The sequence below is a fragment of the Amyelois transitella genome, chromosome W (assembly GCF_032362555.1).
Source record: "Amyelois transitella isolate CPQ chromosome W, ilAmyTran1.1, whole genome shotgun sequence".
Classification (NCBI taxonomy): Eukaryota; Metazoa; Arthropoda; class Insecta; order Lepidoptera; family Pyralidae; genus Amyelois; species Amyelois transitella.
Genome location: NC_083536.1, coordinates 4,332,334 through 4,349,166, shown reverse-complemented (window position 1 = coordinate 4,349,166; position 16,833 = coordinate 4,332,334).

The window sequence follows — 16,833 nt, the reverse complement described above, 5'->3', positions numbered from 1 at the left end:
ACTTACTCTATTTTTCTCTTTGTTGAAGGGAAGTGAGATATTCCTGGCTCCAACGACGCCAGAAATCAGGCGTGAGTTTACATAACAATTGATAACGTGATAAGCGATTATCAGGCGTTTCAAGGTAATTTTCAGCGGGAAGATATTTTATAGGAGTAACATTCAAAAAATGATTTGGAGTGAGAGCAGTTGCTTCAGGTTCAGTACCTAGCACACAAAGGGGTCTACTGTTCAGCAAACCCTCTATTTGAACTAAGACAGTTGTGAACTCCTCGTAAGTTAAGATCTGAGAGCCTACAGTTTTGAGTATATGAGTTTTAACACTCTTAACATTAGCCTTACTTAGACCGTTAAAATGAGGACCGTACGGCGGGCTATGTTTAAATTGAATTTTATTTGTCAATAAATAATTACTGATATAATTTTGGTGAGCTGTGGACTGTAAAAAATCATAAATTTCACCAAGTTTTCGTTTAGCGCCGATAAAGTTGGTTCCGCCATCGCTATAGATCATAGAAACCGGACCTCTTCTACTTATAAAGCGTTTGAAAGCGTCGACAAACAATTCTGAACTGAGATCAGAAACTAATTCTAAATGTAACGCCTTGGTGGCGAGACACACAAATAGACAAACATATGCCTTGTGGCTTTTGATTCCACGGCGTCTAATATGTGTAATAAAAAAGGGGCCTAAATAATCTACAGCAGTGTTAACGAAACACTTAACTTTTGAAATGCGAAAGGTAGGTAAATCTCCCATGCGAGGGTAAGTGAATTTCGGTTTAAGTTTGAAACAAATATTGCATTTATGTACGCGTTGACGAATTAAGTTTCCAGCGGATAGTATCCAAAACTTTTGTCTTATAAGAGCGAGTAATAGTGAAGGTCCTGTATGAAGGTTAGTAACGTGATAATAATCAATAATCAATTGAGTTATTAAATTTTTAGAAGGTAATAAAATGGGATGCTTTTGACCGAAATCGAGTTCAGAGTTTGATAATCTCCCACCGACTCTTAGAAGGCCTTCCTTGTCGATGAAAGGGTTTAACTTGAGTAGAGAACTATCAGATAATTTCCCATTTCGCAAAGCGGTAATTTCTTTAGAGAAATGCTTATTTTGAACAAAGCGGATTATATAAAGTTCAGAAAATTCTAAATCTTGTACAGAAATAAGTTGTTGAGATTTTAATTTTTGTATAAAACGTAACATATAAACAACCGAGCGTAATAATTTAAACTAGTTTGAAATTCTTCCAGCCATAATTTCAATTGGATGAGAAGTCTGAATATCTTCAGGACTTTGAACGACTAAACTTATTGTTTTAGTCTCTAAATTTCCTAAACAACCATTAGGATTAATCGTAAAAGGTTTCAATGGCCAATCAGAACAACTAAGGCTTAGCCAATTGGGACCATTAAACCAAAATTGATTGTTGACTAGAGCTTTAGGCGTTACAGGGCGAGATATAATATCTGCGGGATTTTCAATGCCTTTTACATGAAACCAATGCTTAGCGGGAAGTTTTGAGTTAATCTCAGTAATTCTGTTAGCCACAAATGTATGGAATTTATACGGCGGAGAATGAATCCACGTAAGCGCCACAGATGAATCTGAAAACGAGTATATTTCGTTGATATGACATCTCTGGGAAAGAGTATGTCTAACGGCGTCTAGAAGGTTAGCGAGAAGAAGAGCGGCGCACAGCTCTAGTCGTGCGAGTGGCATTTTAGATAGTGAAGCTACGCGAGACTTAGAAGCGAGCAAGTGGACAGAGCCAGGTGAGTATGAGTCTTGACTAACGCGAATGTACACATTAGCGCCATAGCACCTTTCACTTGCGTCTGCGAAACCTAGAAGAATGACATGCGGAGAACGTAATCCGACATGTCGCGGAATTTTTATTTGTTCTAGATAAGCAAGTTCATTACGAAACTGTGTCCATTTATTTAAGATCGCGGGAGGCACTGGATCGTCCCAATCAAGGCCAGCCATCCAGCATTCTTGAACGAGCAGTTTCATGTATGTGACCACCGGGCCTAGTAGCCCCAATGGGTCGAACAAGCGCGCAGTAATCGAGAGAATGAAGCGCTTGGTGCACTCTTGCATATCAGCGTTCGTTGAGAATTGAAAATGATCAGTAGTAGGTAACCACTGCATTCCTACTATCTTATGTGGAGTTGAAGCGTTAGTATCAAATTGTATGACGTCTTCACTTTGCATTGCGGACGACTTGTCCAAGAGGTCGGGACTATTAGAAATCCACTTCGTGAGATTAAAACCACCAGAGGCAAACATTTGGATCAACTCGGACTTGGCCTTTAGAGCGACGTCTACGCCATCCATAGATGTGATGAAATCATCCATGTACATGTGAGTTTCAGCTTCTGTGGCGGCGAGAGGAAATTGATCGCGGCTATCGGCAGCTAGCTGGCGAATGACTCTCATGGCAAGGTAAGGGGAACTTGATATACCGAAAGATACACGATTGAACTCGAACGTATCGATATCAGATCTAGAATCGAATCGATATAAAATACGTTGAAAAACGTGATGAGTGGGAGTAAGTTTCAATTGAAAATACATCTTTTCAATGTCTGCAGATAGGGCCACAGAGAACATGCGTAAATTTAATAAAAGGTCAAATATACTTGTCTGTAAATTCGGACCTGTATAAAGAAGGTCATTAAGGGACTTGCCACTAGTAGTTTTACTACTGGCGTCAATAACGATACGAGTTTTCGAAGTGAGTTTGTCGGGGCGATAAACAGCTCTGTGCGGAATATAATAAGAGCTATCATCCGACGATGCATTTTCAACCTTAGATAAGTAACCTTTATCAATATAACTTTTCAAAGTGTCGTTGTAATTTGTACGTAAATCAGGATTACTATCAAGTTTTTTCTCTAAATTCAGTAAACGGCGTCTAGCGATAAAATGAGAATTTCCTAATTCTGAAGGATTATGTTTAAACGGGAGATGCACAGTATAACGACCGGTACTATCTCGAGAATAAGTTGACTTGAAGATTTCTTCACAGGCCTGATCGTCAGGGCTCATATGAATTTTATGAGGGACATTGTCGAGTTCCCAAAAGCGTTGAGTAATTGATTCTAGCGTTGAAGTTTGTTCAGTAAAACAAAAGAAAGTTTTATTATTAGCATTGCGACAGGGCTTGATGCGCGTAACAGCAGCCTTACCCATGGCTACATATCCAAGAGTAGTTTCTAACGCAACTACGGAAGAGTGCGGTGAAGTCACTTTGTCGTTTCCTAACAGAAACGGGAAGAGATCGTTACCAATTAAACAATCCACCTCGCCGGGCGTGTGGTAATTATAGTCAGCCATTGGTAAGTCACTAAAGTGAGTTAATTTAGAAATATCTAACTCATAGTTGGGTAGGTGGTCGGTGATCGAGTCAATAACACGCGCAACTATATCATACGAACACATAGGATCGAAACGGGAATGGAATTTCAGAGTAGTGACTCCGTATGATACACTTTCGGTCTGACCGATACCTTTAATCGAGGAGGAAGCGGGAGTTATTTTTAAATTTAATCGATCACAGCAAGATTTTGTGATGAAGTGGCTCATAGATCCACAATCTAAAAATAGACGTAAATTATGTCGCTTATTCTTATTAAAAACATAAACGGAAGCAGTAGGTAAAACAACGGTATTACCTAGCTCATTACAACGAGACGAAGTAACAACCGACAGCGCAACATTATTTAAATTTGCGCGCGTATTCGAGTCTGCGTGTACTTGCTGCATATAAATCGGTGAAAATTAATATGGCGGCGATGTCGATAAATAATTTGACGCAAATTCGTAACAAAAAATATCAAATTATCTTGAAAAATACAATTGAACGAATATTTGTTATGCGTAATATATATTCTATTGTGAATATATAAGATAACAAATTATTATATTTAAGAGAAACATATGAGTTTATGAGTGTTTAAGCGAATGAAAGTGTAGCGTAGTGTAGGTAGTTAAGTATGTAGTAATGAGATGCGTTGCGTGGTGCGTTGGAATTAAGTAAAATATACGATATTAATAGCGTGTGAGAAGTATTGCGTTGAAGAGTAATGTGAGGATAGCAGATAGGGATACGGCTCGTGAGGAACACTTGGTCTCGCGGAAGGATATGGACAAGGAGTACCTTTTGATCCGTAACTCGAGCTCTCGTCCAGCGCCGGTATCTTCCACGATCCAAAGGGTAGTTTTTGGGAAACACAAATCACTGCACTTCACAAATTAACTAACATAAGTTAATAAAGTTTTAGCGTCTTTGATGAATTTTGCGAATATTCACAACCGATGCAGAGAGCGATGCAGATGCGCGCGGAGACAAATTAGAACGTTTTCTTTTTAAATTATTTTGACATTTGTGAAAGGAGTGAGAGTGGGACAGGAATAGGATTGAGTGCGTGCGTGAAAGAGTGCGTGTATGTAGTGTTGCGTTTATAAAAAATATATTAAAAAATAAATAATTGGCGAAGACACATAGTTATATCTTTATATTCTAATTTTTTATACGCAATTCCATCTTTTAGTAAGATGCAAGTACCGCCTCTATTTTTATTATCTTTTGTATTTTTTCTACTATATACATTCAGTCAGAAAAGTATCGGGAATGGATTATTTATTTATGGTTCCAAATTCAAATTTTTGTTTTTTTTGTTGTTGTTAGATTGGCACAACTGTTTTCCATTTTGGCGCGGAGTTTGAGTTGCATCTGTTGTTTACATTAAATACAGTGCTATTTTTAGTTATATCATATCTAGTGTGTATTGCTAATTTCATAATGGATAAAAACATCGAACAAAGAGTTTGTCTTAAATTTTGCATTGCCAATGGAATATCGTGTTCGGAGTCACTGAAAATGTTACAGAAGGCTTACGGTGAATCGACTTTATCAAAAACTCGTGCTTATGAGTGGTACAAAGCGTTCAAAAGCGGTCGAGATGTGATGGAAGATTTGCCTCGCTCTGGTAGGCCATCAACGTCTGCAACTGAAGTTAACATCGCAAAAGTGAAGGAAATAGTGACTGAAAATCCTCATTCAACTTTGAGAGAGATAGCCACCGAACTTTCTGTATCTCACGAGTCGATCCGTACCATTTTAACTAATAATTTGGGTATGAAACATGTTGCCGCTCGGCTAGTCCCAAAAGACCTGAATATTTTTCAAAAACTCAATCGCATGAGAGTCGCTGAGGACATGCTAGAACGAGTCAATTCCGACCCAACATTCATGAAACGCATTGTTACTGGTGACGAGACGTGGGTTTACGAGTTTGACATGCAAACTAGTCAACAAGCTTCGGAGTGGCGCCTTCCAACTGAACCGAAACCGAAAAAACCACGCCAAAGTCGTTCAAAAGTCAAAGTCATGTTGACTGTTTTCTTTGACTATCGCGGTGTTGTGCACTCGGAATTCTTGCCGGAAGGTCAAACGGTAAATAAGGAATATTATTTGAGTGTTATGCGGCGTTTAAGAGAGCAAATCCGACGAAAAAGGCCAGATTTGTGGAAAGAAAATTCTTGGATTTTGCACCATGATAATGCACCTTCGCACAAGGCCATCATTGTGAACGAATTTTTAACCAAACACTCAACAAATACCATCGAGCAACCACCATATTCACCAGATATGGCTCCAGCCGACTTTTTTCTTTTTCCTAAACTCAAATTACCACTTCGTGGCACCCGTTTTCAATCGGTAGAAGACATAAAAGAGAATTCGCGGCGAGAACTGACCTCAATTCCGGAAACAGCGTTTAAAAAATGTTTTGATGATTGGATTATTCGTTGGCGTAAGTGTATCGTTTCTAAAGGAGCATATTTTGAAGGTGATAAAATAAATTTGGATGAATAACAAACAGTTTGTGTATTATTGATATTTTCCTGCTACTTTCTTGACAGAGTAGTATAGCTGCTAAGTTATACCCTTGAACATTTACCATGCTTTCGTTTTCTTTCGATACAAAGTGTTCAGTTACACAAATTACATCTGGTTCTTTGTCTTGGGAAGTAAGTTCGAACAGAGAGATTTCTAATAAATTAATTTTGTTTATTAATCCATTGATATTTTGGTGAAGAACCCTAAAAATAGTTCCATCTACATTTCGTGGCACGAAAAAAATTGTTTGCACTAAGTGTTGTCTCTGATTGTAAAGACAAGTCTGTTTGCGTGCCTTGTTCTTTGGTTGGCCTATTATTATTTTTTATTTTATAACTACCAGTATTTTCATTTCTTGGCCTATTATTATTTTTTATTTTGTAACTACCAGTGTTTTCATTTCTTATTTTATAGTTGCTTGGCTTTTTTCTCGACCCCGCATGCACACGCACATTTTTTGGTCTCAACATAAAAGGTAAAAATTGGTTATAATAATCGACTTCATCCAGAACAGAACTTATTTGCATGAAGCTTTAAAAGAGAAAGGAATGAAAATGAACGTAAGTAAAACTAAAACACTGGTTTTTGAAATGGAGAAAAAAATGACAGCATGTAATATTTTATGTATGAACGCGGGGAACATGGTGAATGGAGCTTTGCATGCCTTTATGAGCAGTCAGAAACTATCCAACAAGGCTCGACTGGCTGTGCATAGGGGCGTGTTGGCCCCGACATTAATGTATGGGGGTGAAAGTTGGGTATGGCAAAAGAAGCACTTTTATGGATATTAACGAGAGTAATTTTTTTTGCTCGTCTTCTTTTTGTAGTTTTTTCAGTGCGGATACGGATTTCACACCTGGACAGCTATTATGCGATGATCTATCTAGGATTTTTTCAGACTATCCTCGAAATTTTAACATTGTACATATAAATGCACAAAGTATCCTTGGGCATTTCCCAGATTTTGTAACCTCATTTGATTGTGCTCATTAAGATGCAATACTTGTTTCGGAATCTTTCCTAAAACTCTTACTACATTCTTCTCTTGTTGATTTAAATAATTTTAACCTTATTCGCAATGACAGAGTTGGTGCTGCTTGTGGTGGTGTTGCTGTTTACATCCGAAATTCAATTCCCCATAAAATTCTACGCAGTTCCCCCTCCACTTATTCAGCAACTGCTGAATTTATTTTCCTTGAATTGAATATGCTTCACGCTAAAATACTTTTTGCGGTATTTTATTCTCCTAGTCTCCATATTAATTATTTCAGTACATTTGATTCCCATTTAGATGAACTTCGTCCTATCTATGAACACATTGTTATAATGGGTAATTTTTACACGTGTCTCATAAAAAACGATTCTCGTTCCCTTCAAATTCAAAACATTGTGTCTTCTTATAATTTGAATATCTTACCACTTTCAACAACACATCATGCACCGGGCAACGTTCCATCCCTGTTAGACCTTATAATTACCTCTTCTCTTGACAATGTCGCCTGTCATGGTCAACTTACTGCTCCGTTTTCACATCACGATCTCCTTTACATATCATACCTGATTCGTGCCCCTAGGCGTAAGTTACAGTACCGAACTGTCCGAAATTTCAAGGGTATTGACGTGGAGGCATTGACTAGGGACTCATTGACCATTGATTGGACCTTAATTTTCAATGAGAATAATATAAACAATAAAGTTGAAATTCTCAACACCATGATTCTTACATTATTTGATAGCCATGTACTATTGCGTCGTGTCAAACACAAACCTGCCCCTTGGCTTACTTTGGAAATTAAGGAGTGGATGGCACGCAGGGATAAAGCGAAACGGCGATATAAGAGATGTCCGTCTGAACGTAATTTGTAATTTTACAAGATGCTTCGCAACCGGTGTAGTCGTTCATGTCGTGACGCCAAGAGACGTTACTTCCACGAATCGCTTGTGAATCGAAGCCCTGCCGAGACGTGGAAATTTTTGAGGTCTGTTGGTGTGGGAAAATCCTCTTCTCCTACTTTCGCTCATTTTAACCTTAATTATCTCAATAAACATTTCTCACGTCCTCCTGTAAGTTTAGATCCAACTATTAAATCTGCTACTCTCTCTAAATTATTAGATGTACCCACCCCCACTTATCCTGCCTTTGAAGTTTCTGCAGTTCTTCAAGATGAGGTTAATAAAGCTATTCAACATATTTCTTCTGATGCAGTGGGAAACGACTTAGTATGCTCCAAGATGATCAGTTTACTTTTACCCATACTACTACCAGTACTAACTCACATCTTTAATTATTCATTTTCATCGGGTATTTTTCCTTTAGCTTGGAAGCGGGCTAATGTTATACCATTGCCAAAAACTTCTAATCCTTCATCCTTCTCTGACCTTCGTCCTATACTATTTTACCATACCTCTCTAAAGTTCTTGAACATCTTTCACACAACCAGTTTTCTTCATATCTCTATAAAAATAACCTTATTAGCCTACTAGCTGTGCCCGCGACTTCGTCCGCGTGGAATTGTTATTTTGAGCATCATTGAAGCCCTCAAGGATGAATAATTTTCCCCGTTTTTTTTCACATAGTCCATTTTTTGTTTTCTCGTTAAAGTTGCAGCGTGATGTTATATAGCCTAAAGCCTGCCTCGATAAATGGTATATTCAACGCAAAAATAATTTTTCATTTCGAATCAGTAGTTCCTAAGATTAGCGCGTTCAAACAAACAAACTCTTCAGCTTTATAATGTTAGTATAGATTATGCAAAAAAATTGATGTACCTACGTGAGTGCTTGTTTGAGGATGCTATTCAATCACGCAAATTCTATTGGATGGATTTTGATGAAACTTACGTACACGGGAAGATTAATGCCTGGAATAGAACATAGTTTATTTTTCTTACAAAAGCAAAGCTCGGAAGCGCAGCTGTTAAAAAATGAATAAATTCTAAAGACAAAAAAAGGAAATTATAATAATGGAAAGTTAAAGAACCTATCTCTTTGTTTACAACATTTGCTGACTTGCCCATTGGAGACATCACAAATTAACTGTCACAGCTGGTGACCCGCGAGCAAGCGACGTAGAGCTGTCCGTGTGAGAAGCAAATCGTCCTGAGGTCGACTCCGGCTGCTCCAAGTGTTTGACCTTGCGATTTGTTAATTGTCATCGCGAAACATATAGCCATTGGAAACTGTACACGCTTAATTTGAAATGGAAAGTTGTTGGGAATGAGGGGAATGCGCGGTATAAAAACAATTTCACCGGTTGCACAACCAGTAAGAATTTTAGCTTCTATTATAATGTTATGAAGCGACACCACTTTAAGGCAGTCCCATTACAAAATGGAATGTCTACTTTTAGAGCAATTGTATGCGCGGACAGTCCAGATGCCGAAAGTGAATTAAGGAACTCTACCGAATAAGTTGCTTGCAGCATCGGTACTATCTAATTTTGCCAGCGGCTACAATCGCGTTATTTCTTAAATTCTCGTGGCGCCATCTCGTATCGGATGGTCAAATAATAAATATCTAAACCACGGGAAGTAAATAAGGTTAAGTTTTTCCTTTGTGAGTAGGCAGAGCACAAAGTTGTTTTAATTTGAGCTGCATTTGTTTTTGTTTTTAAAAATAGTAAACACACAAAATAGCTTTAAATAATTAACTATTCTTACTGCCAAACTCACCTGCTCTCACTTCATAATCATTCCTTAGCATTTCGCTTAGGTATTTTTTATTTATTCATATCTGGAAGTTCACATACACATATTTTTTTCATAATGGATGCACAACTCTCAAGTAATTTGGAAGACCTTGAGAAATTCTTCACTTCCCGCATGGCAGAGTATGACAGGAAGTTAGAAGGGATGAAAACTGGACCTGCTGCCAATCCTGATATTGCCACATTATCCCGTGAGTACACTGAATTTAAGTCTCTCATCTGGGGTGCCATTACAAGAATAAAAACTCAGTTGGAACTATTGACACTGGCACAGGACAGGCATGAGATGGTAATGCGTAGAAAAGTGCTTCTGTTTCATGGGCTTCCCGAGGAGAAGAATGAGAATCTTAATGACTCAATTCTTCGAGTCATCTCTGTCAAACTGAAGCTACCAGACTTCCCACAGGACAAGCTACAAGCCTGCCACCGTCTTGGCTCCCCTGGTACTAAACCCCGCCCAAGAAACTGATAGAAGGTTATCCATCGGCCACAGGAATGACTGGCACCGGCGGTACCGAGAGTTCACAGCAGGTCTATAGGAAAACCCGGCGCCATAAGTGATTTACATCGTCTGTGCATCAGTTTTCTTTTACTGGACCCAGTTGGCAACTTTTACTTGTTGCATTTTTCACAAGGTTTTATATTTTATTCTTCTGTTTTGTTTATTTTTCTCCATGTGGGTGGTTCTTGAATACCTTTGTGAATTTTCAATTTACGTCGTAGTAGGTAATTTTAACTTTTATTGCTACGGGCACGGTACCTTTAAATATTTTTATTTTATAATTTATTTCACTTTAACAGATTCACTAATTAAAGTATTGTTTCTACTTTGTTTACAATCCGTGACGTTTAGTTGACAGTGACATGCTTTTTAACCGACATGTCATTTTTTTTATGTTTTCTTCCTTGGCATTTTTTTTTTTCAACTGAGGCAATGAATGTGTTTTTTTTTTGTATATTTTGTTAAGTCTCTTTCAACATACCCGTGAGGTTTTGGTGAGTTTGGCAGCCCGCAATGTCTTAGGGTTTTTATTATTTTATTTTTGCTTTCGTTATTTCTGATTTATATTTTATTTTATTATTATATATTTTTGTTATTTTTTATATATTTTATCTAGCATGGCAGATGATATCCTTATTGACCTTGATGACAGCTTTTTCAGTTGCTCCTCACCTGATAGTTTTGTCAGCGCGGGAGGTAACGAGTCCTTCACGTGTGCTTCTGACAGTCACGGTCTACATGACCAACTCTCCTCGCTTTTTTCCATTTACCCTCGTAATCTCAATCTTGCACATATCAACGCCCAAAGTGTTCCTGGACATTATTCTGATATCATCGCGTCTTTTGATTGTGCTCATCTTGACGCTTTGTTGATTTCCGAATCCTTCCTTAAGCCTTCTCTCCCTTCTTCTCACTTCGTCATACCAGGTTTTATTTTGTTGCGCAATGATAGAGTGGGTAGGCAATGTGGCGGTGTTGCGATCTATCTACGTGATAATATTCCTTATCAACTGCTTAGCGCCTCTCTCGAATCTGAACACCTTTTTATTGAAATAAATCTACACCATACAAAAATACTTATAGCAGTTTACTACAGTCCAAGCCTTCGCAATGATTATTTTGATTCCCTAGACAATCTCCTCAACGAATTTTGCCCTAATTATGAGCATGTAATTCTGATGGGTGACCTAAATACATGCCTCGTCAAAAATGACTTACGGACTCATCGACTTCAAGACCTTTTAACATCTTACAATCTTCACATTTTACCTCTTTCGACTACCTACCACGTGCCTAATCGTAAACCCTCTCTCCTTGACCTTATAATTGTATCTTCCTGTGATTTGGTGGCGTGTCATGGTCAACTTACTGCCCCTTTTTCTTATCATGACCTCCTTTATTTATCTTATTGTATTTCTCCCCCTAAGAGGATTCCTCATTATATTTTCCGTCGTAATTTTAAGGGTATAAACTTGGAGAAATTTCATCAAGAGGCTATGAATATTGACTGGTCTCCTATTTATAACAGTGATAATGTTGATGCGAAGGTGGAATGTTTTAACAATGCTGTGGTGAAGATTTACAATCTACATGCTCCCCTCAGACGTATTAAGGCTAAACGAAACCCTGCACCGTGGCTTTCTAGCGAAATCAAAGAAACTATGGCACAAAGAGATAAAGCCAAGCGCAGGTATAAGCGTCACCCGACGGAACACAATCTCTCGCTTTTCAAGGAACTTCGCAATCGCTGCAGTCGTATGTGTAGGGATGCTAATAGAAATTATTTTCATGATTCTCTCGTTGGTCGTAGCCCTGCTGATGTGTGGAGGTTTCTTAGATCTGTCGGTATTGGTAAATCTTCGGTTCTCGATCCCAGTAACTTAGACCCAAACGACATTAACAGACATTTTTCTCTTCCGCCTGTTTCTCTGTCTTCTGCCTCTAAATCTGACACTTTGAATCAACTATCCAAACTTCCTGTTCCGCCTTACCCTGCCTTTGAGTTTTCATGTGTTACTGAGGATGAAGTTGAAAGAATTATTTTTCATGTCACTTCTAACGCGGCTGGAGATGATCAGATCTCTGCAAAAATGATAACGCTCCTTCTCCCTGCTATTCTTTCTGTTGTTACTCATATAATTAATTTCTCCCTAACTTCCGGATATTTCCCTGCGTCTTGGAAACTAGCTCATGTCATTCCCTTACCTAAAGTCTCTAATCCTTCATCACTTTCACAGCTTAGACCTATATCTATCTTACCCTTTTTATCTAAAGTTTCTGAGCTGATTGTTCAAAGGCAGTTCTCTTATTTTTTAAATCATAACAACATAATTAGTCCTTTTCAGTCAGGTTTCCGTGCGGGACATAGTACTGTGACGGCTTTGCTTAACGTTACCGATGACATCCGCTGGGCTATGGAAAACAAATCCCTAACTTTGATTGTACTTCTCGATTTCAGCAGTGCCTTCAACTCTGTTGATTTTGATATCCTTCTCGGAATTCTCCGGTCTATTAACGTGTCACCTGTTGCTCTTGCCTGGTTCTCTTCCTACCTTCGGGGTCGCTCGCAGTGTGTTCGCCTCGGAGAGATCTCCTCTGACTGGCGTGAGCTCAGTGCTGGTGTACCCCAGGGTGGTGTCCTTTCTCCTTTGCTTTTCTCTGTGTTTATTAATACTATTACTAATATTCTATCTTCTAGTATACATCTCTATGCAGACGACTTGCAGCTTTACCGGCATTGCTTGGTTGATGAGGTTGAGACAACTGTGGCTTCCATGAACGATGACTTATGCAAGCTGAGTCGCTGGGCTAGCTCCTTTGGGTTATTAATAAATCCATCGAAATCTCAGGCTATGCTCATTGGTGGTAAGCATCTACGCAGTCGTATTGACCTGTGTGACTTACCCCCATTACTTCTGGATGGTTCGGTTATAGCTTTTGCGGAATCTGCGAAGAACCTTGGTGTTATTTTGGATTCTACACTTAGCTGGTCGAAGCACGTTCACGAGGTTAGTCGCAAGGTACACTATTCCTTCCACACTTTGAAGTGTCTCCAAAATTTTTTGCCCTTTCAAACTAAAGTTTCCTTATGTCAATCCCTCATTCTTCCTCTCCTCGACTATGCTGACGCGTGCTTTTTGGATGCTACCGAGGAACTCCTTGATAAACTGGAACGTCTACAGAATTTGTGTATCCGATTCATTTTTGGCCTCAAGAAGTATGATCACGTCTCGGAGATTCGCAGGCAACTAAACTGGCTGCCCATTCGTTTGCGTAGAAATATGAGAATACTTTGCCTTCTTTACAATACTCTCTATAATCCTGCATACCCCTCATATCTGCGCAACCGCTTCACCTTTGTTTGTCCTGTCGATACTCCATGCAGGTCTCAACGTAGGACCATGCTTAAATTCCCTACGCATCGTTCGGCCACTTTCTCCAACTCCTTCTCTGTCCATGCTGTTAGATTGTGGAACTCACTGCCTCCTGAGATACGTGACTCTAAATCACTGTCCCAATTTAAAAAATTAATTAAAATTTATTACCTCTCCAAGCCTTGCTAATTTGGTATATATTGTATTTACTTTATGTAAGTTTATTTTTTTTGTATTTATATATGTATTTTATTATATTTTATTTATGTATTTGTTTATGTATGTCTATTATTAGTTGTGTAGGTGGAGTACACGCCTGTCACCCTTTCCATCATGTCTCCTATCTCGGGTCTGCTGGAAGAGATTTCTTTTGAAATAAGCAGAACCTTTGTAATTTTGTTTCTTGTGTTTATCAGTCTCGATGTTTTCTGTGTACATAAATTAGTAAATAAATAAATAAATAAATAAACAAAGCATAATTAATTTAATCAATAAAATGCTATTTTTTCAATCATAATAAATATGATAGTTAGGCAGGGATGTGTTGCGTCACCGTGGCTGTTCAACCTATTTATGGATAGTTGTTTGACAGATTTGAAAGAGTCTGAAAGTGGATTAAGGATGAATGAATTACTCGTCAAATGTCTGCTCTATGCCGACGATCAGGTTATACTGGCGTCATCAGCGGAGGAGTTACAGGAGATGGTAAACTGTATGCATGAAGCTTTAAAAGAGAAAGGAATGAAAGTGAACGTAAGTAAAACTAAAACACTGGTTTTTGAAATGGAGAAAGAAATGACAGCATGTAATATTTTGATTGGAGGAGAAAAAGTTGAGCAAGTGAAAGAGTTTGTATATCTAGGATCAAAGTTTACATCAGATGGCAAGTGTGATAGTGATATTGAAAGGAGAGTGAACGCGGGAAACATGGTGAATGGAGCTTTGCATGCCTTTATGAGCAGTCAGAAACTATCCAAAAAGGCTCGACTGGCTGTGCACAGGGGCGTGTTGGTCCCGACATTAATGTATGGGAGTGAAAGTTGGGTATGGCAAAAGAAGCACAAAAGCAGAATAAATGCAGTGGAAATGAGAGCGTTAAGGAGTATGTTGGGTGTGAAATTGAGTGACCGGATAAGGAACAGCGTGATAAGGGAATGTTGTGATGTGAAAGAAGATGTAGTTACAGGAATAGAAAAGGGTATGTTGAGATGGTTCGGTCATGTGGAGAGGATGAATGAAAACAGGTTGACTAAGCAGATATACAAGGAGAGTGTGGAGGGAAAGGTCGGGGTGGGAAGACCTAGACGAACATATCTTGATCAAATTAAGGACGTTCTGGTGAAGGGTCAGGTCAAAAGTGCCCGAAACCGCCGAGCTTGCATGAAGAGAGTTATGAATGTGGATGAAGCAAAGGAAGTATGCAGGGATCGTGGCAAGTGGAAAGAGGTAGTCTCTGCCTACCCCTCCGGGAAAGAGGCGTGAGTTTATGTATGTATGTATGTATGTATAAATATGATAATTAATTATTTATAGCTTTTTATATCGATTCAAAAATGACGAAGTTCCACACAAACTTGCACCCCCTATTTCATTCCCTTGGGATAGAATTTCAGGATAAAAAGTAGCCTATATTCTAATCCAGGTTACTAACTATATCTGTGTCGAATTTCGTTCAGATCCGTTCGGTAGATTTTGCGTGATGCGCGTACAAACATACAGACAGACAGACGGACAGACAGACAGACAGACAAAAATTCAAAAAAAATTGTTTTGGCTTCTATTGACCCTAAAAAGACCCCTTACAATATTTTTTCTTAAATATCCATACATATAATAAAACTGTAACTGAACATTGTCTGTACATTGAAGATATTTAAGAAAAAATATTGTAAGGGGTCTTTTTAGGGTCAATAGAAGGCAAAACAACTTTTTTTTTAATTTTTGTCTGTCTGTCTGTCTGTCCGTCTGTCCGTCTGTCTGTCTGTATGTTTGTACGCGCATCACGCAAAATCTACCGAACGGATCTGAATGAAATTCGGCACAGATATAGTTAGTAACCTGGATTAGAATATAGGCTACTTTTATCCTGAAATTCTATCCCAAGGGAATGAAATAGGGGGTGCAAGTTTGTATGGAACTTAATAATAATAAACTTAATAATATAAACTTAATAATATAAACTTAATAATATAAAAAGCTATAAATAATTAATTATCATATTTATTATGATTGAAAAAATAGCATTTTATTGATTAAATTAATTATGCTTTGTTTATTTATTTAGTTCCCGTGGTTTAGATATTAATTTTTTGCCCACCCGATACGAGATGGCACCTCATGAGAATTTAAGAAATAACACAATAGGGGATATGCATAAAATTTTAAATGGCCTAAAGTATTTTTTTCTCGAATACTTATTACCGTCATATTATAATCGAAAGGTTTTTTTTTTCATTTACTTATTATTTAAACCCCTAAATTATTATCCAAAAAGTGCAAAATAACGGCGCGAATTTCAAGATAGCAAAACGCGCCACCATTGGTCGACCAAAATGTGACGTCATGCGGCACAACATTGAATTTATCGGTATCGAAGCTCCTATTGTGTAGTGAGAAAAATAAATATTTAAAGCTGTTTTCTTGTGCTGATTGTAGTGGAGTTTAACCTATATAGTAGTAAATGTAGAACGATGACTGAAGCTGGTTTTGTCAAAGCACAATCGGACAATCTACCGAAAATAGATGCATTTATGATGACATCATATTTTGCATCAAATCCCGATTTTACGAGCGCAGAGATCAGAGGAGTGAAAGCTGCAAGGTAATTATTATGTTACATAAAATATTTTAGCCCATAACATGGATTTTTATTAATAAATGCATACAGCAGTTCACTTATAATACACCAAAACATAACCTATACATATCCAGTTGTCATTGCTCTGAAACTTATATTTTTACGTCTACAAGGTAATAATATAAGTACAGTACATGTTATATTATTGAAGTTCACTCAAGTATAATAACTTTGACTTTGTGTGTATCTGAGATATATATATATTAATGATTTAATTTCTATAAATTTATATCCTGATTTAATAGCTAATGCAAAACGTACTTTTTACTAATTCACACTATGCTGTACCTAAATAAAGTATACTTACGTTAAAATGATCTTCACAACAATATAAACGCGATTTAGGAGATACATTATCCCTTCTCATCACCTTACACCACAGTTTTCGTATATTCGCATCGTCTGGAATACGAAAAAACAATTTGTCTGGTGTTTTTCGAGTAGTATTTGTGCACTTTGGTACTATACAGTACTTATAAGAT